Source organism: Oryctolagus cuniculus, chromosome 15, assembly GCF_051225735.1.
Source record: "Oryctolagus cuniculus isolate XC-2025 breed Fujian yellow rabbit chromosome 15, ASM5122573v1, whole genome shotgun sequence".
Taxonomy (NCBI): Eukaryota; Metazoa; Chordata; class Mammalia; order Lagomorpha; family Leporidae; genus Oryctolagus; species Oryctolagus cuniculus.
Window position 1 is genome coordinate 92,934,627 of NC_142881.1, and position 3,869 is coordinate 92,938,495.

The 3,869-nt window shown below is 40.5% G+C and overlaps 1 pseudogene across 1 annotated transcript; it reads left to right on the top strand.

Moving 5' to 3' along the window:
* Positions 1-1,881: 1,881 nt before the first annotated feature.
* Positions 1,882-3,390, top strand: LOC138845507 (E3 ubiquitin-protein ligase Mdm2 pseudogene; annotated as a pseudogene). The gene has a single exon (XR_016221891.1). The product of XR_016221891.1 is annotated as an E3 ubiquitin-protein ligase Mdm2 pseudogene (transcript).
* Positions 3,391-3,869: the final 479 nt, after the last annotated feature.

Below are 3,869 nucleotides of genomic sequence, written 5' to 3' on the forward strand. Positions count from 1 at the left end.
TATTAAGATTTTACAAGTATGCTCTAGTCAACCCAATGCTATGCAACTCACACACTATTCCTAGAATGATTTTCTTATATGTTACACTTTAATGTCCCGGCTTCAATAATTGTGCTTCTATACATCACAAATTGTATGACAGCAACTGTCATGTTCATGTCAACAGTTGGTGTGTGGCGTGTAAGAGTGATGAAATGAGTAACAATATGAGTAATTGATGTCAACATTCAAATATTGCATGAATTCATCTGCTAACATAATACAGCACATCTCACTGGATTTTATGGGAGAGATGATAGGTTAGCTGAAAGAATATATTCTCAAAATCAAACCAGTTTTACTGCTGAAATATTATACACATTTTAAAAACCCTAACTGATTGACTTGAAAGTGATATAGATTTCCCATTTGCTGTTTTATTCTATTTTAAGATTTATTTATTTATTTTAAACTCACAGTTACACAGAGAGAGAAGGAGAGGCAGAGAGAGAGAGAGAGTGAGGTCTTTCATCAGCTGGTTCACTGCCCAATTGGCTGCAATGTTTGGAGCCTCACCAATCAAAAGCCAGGAGCCAGGAGCTTCTTCCAGGTCTCCCATGTGGGTGCAGGGGCCCAGGGACTAGGGCCATCTTCTATAGCTCTCCCACAGCAAAGAGCTGGATTGGAGGTGGTGCAGCTGGGCCTTGAACCAGTGCCCACATGGGATGCTGGCACTGCAGGAGGCGGCTCTACTCACTACGCCACAGCGCCAGCCCTGGTTTATTCTTTAAATATCTGAAATAGCCATGGCTGAACCAGGCAGGTTCCAAAAGTCTAAATTGTAATCTGGGTTAACAATGGTGGCAACAGGAACCCTCTTCTAAGCCCCCATAAGGCCCTGTAATAACATAATTTATATTCATAAATGTGCCCTGACATGGGACAGAAGTTGGGTTTTTTCAAAGCATGATTTTTTTTCCACAAGTTGATTTATTATGGAAATTACTTCTGTCCAGGTATGTTTACATTAAGTACACATTCTTGCACAATAAAATGGGTGCATTAGATGTAAGCTACAATGCTGACACAATTTTGTTCATTAAATCACTTTTTCTTTGTGAGTAAGGTGCTGTTTATGGGAGATAACAAGTTACAATCTTGACTTTCAGTGTATGCCTGGTCCATCACTGGCTACTGTAAATGTTAAAGAGATTAGCCTGCAAATGAGAAAATACTCTCTGTCTCTTCCAAAATCATCAATCAATATTTTAAAAGTGTGTATATTTCACTGGTCAAACTAGTTTAATTTGGATAGATGCTCTTTCAGCTTCAACATCAGTCTTATAAAATCCACAGACGAATGTTGTTACAAGATGGATTTGTACAATTTTAGTATCTTGACTTCATTTACTTGTTTATTCTTATATATTCCAAAACCCTTACATGCCAGACACTTATCAGCTGCTGACATGAGCAAGATAAGAGGGTTCTTGGAATTGTGGAATTTTCAGGGTAATGGAAATGCAGTTACTGAAGCCATAAAATGAAAGTCTACATGGAAGAAAATCAGGATAGGGGGCGCGCGCAGCTGCACCTCGGTGGGCCTGGCTCCTTTTGGCGCCTGTGTGGCCCTACCCCTGTGTGAATGCGAGGAAAACGAAGATAGTAGACGAGCCTGAGGGGCGGCTGTGACTCCCTGGCCCAGGTCCTTGCCGCTTTCCCCGCGGGGAGCTTCCCTCCTCTTGGGATTCCGTGAGTCGGAGCGCCCCAGTGGCCTAGCCCCACCAGTGGAATGGTCGCCGAGGCCCACGGCGGTGGGCGTCTGCGCGCCCAGTAAGCGGACGAGGGAGGCTCGAGGGACCTCCACCCCCACGCCAGGCGAGAAAGCCCCCGGCATGGCAAATGTGCAATACCAACATGTCTGTGTCTACTGATGGTGCTGTAAGCACCTCACAGATTCCAGCTTCGGAACAAGAGACCCTGGTTAGACCAAAGCCATTGCTTTTGAAGTTGTTAAAGTCTGTTGGTGCACAAAAAGGCATTTACACCATGAAAGAGGTTATATTTTATCTTGGCCAGTACATTATGACTAAACGATTGTATGATGAGAAGCAACAACATATTGTGTATTGTTCAAATGATCTTCTTGGAGATTTGTTTGGAGTGCCAAGCTTCTCTGTGAAAGAGCACAGGAAAATATATACAATGATCTACAGAAACTTGGTAGTAGTCGATCAGCAGGAACCATCAGATTCAAGTACATCTGTGAGTGAGAACAGGTGTCACCTTGAAGGTGGGAATGATCAAAAGGACCCTGATCAGGAGCTGCAGGAAGAGAAACCTTCGTCTTCAAGTTTGGTTTCTAGACCATCTACCTCATCCAGAAGGAGAGCAATTAGTGAGACAGAAGAAAATTCAGATGAATTATCTGAATGCCAAAGAAAGCACCACAAATCAGATAGTATTTCCTTGTCCTTTGATGAAAGCCTGGCTCTGTGTGTAATAGGGGAGATATGTTGTGAAAGAAGCAGTGGCAGTGAATCGACAGAGACGCCATCAAACCTAGATCTTGATGACGGTGTAAGTGAACATTCAGGTGACTGGTTGGATCAGGATTCAGTTTCTGATCAGTTTAGTGTAGAATTTGAAGTAGAATCTCTAGATTCAGAAGATTGCAGCCTTAGTGAAGAAGGACAAGAACTCTCAGATGAAGATGATGAGGCATAGTGAGTTACTGTGTATCAGGCAGGGGAGAGTGAGACAGATTCATTTGAAGAAGATCCTGAAATTTCCTTAGCTGACTATTGGAAGTGTACTTCAGGCAATGAAATGAATCCTCCCCTTCCACCACATTGCAACAGATGTTGGGCCCTCCGTGAGAATTGGCTTCCTGAAGATAAGGGGAAAGACAAAGGGGGAATCCCTGAGAAAGCCAAACTAGAAAACTCGACACACGCGGAAGAAGGTTTTGATGTTCCTGATTGTAAAAAAACTACAGCAGATGATTCCCAAGAATCCTGTGTTGAGGAAAATGATGATAAAAGCACACAAGCCTCTCAATCGCAAGAAAGGACTTCTCTCAGCCATCAACTTCTAATAGCATTATTTATAGCATCCAAGAAACACAAGACAAAGAAGAAAGTACGGAATCTAATATTCCCCTTAATGCCATTGAACCTTGTGTGATCTGCCAGGGTCGACCTAAAAATGGTTGCATTGTTCATGGCAAAACAGGACACCTAAAGTCATGTTTCACATGTACCAAAAAACTAAAGAAAAGGAATAAGCCCTGCCCAGTATGTAGACAACCAATTCAAATGATTGTGCTAACTTATTTCAACTAATTTACCTGTCCATAGAAATGGAATTATATATTTCTAACTATGAAGCCCTAAACATTTAGACAACATGGATCTATTTTTATTTACATATATCAAAGAGAGGAATTGTCTCAGCCCACCTAGATTGCCCTTTTACAATGTAATTTAACTTTGGGAGGGGGAAAATGAATTTTAACTTTTCAAAGGAAAATTTCACTTGGGTTGTAATATGATTTGTGTTGGATAAATGACTATAGCTCATTCTTTACCCTTACTCTTGACTTTAAATAGTTGCCACTCCACTTTCTTCTAAATGTAAATGAAAAGTATTGGATTTAAAAAAAATACATATATAAATAGGACATTGAAATATAAATTTAGTGTCTTTTGTGTAAGGAGAGAAAATATTTGTGAAAGAGTTAATATTTAAATTTTGGATACTGTTAAATTGTCTGAGCCTTAGTTTTTCTACTCTCAAAGCTTAAAATACTTTTTTCAGATAAAGAAGTTGGTAGCTGTATTTGGTGCTCTGTAAGTGAAACATGTACTTATTCTTTAAGTCTTTTCAGT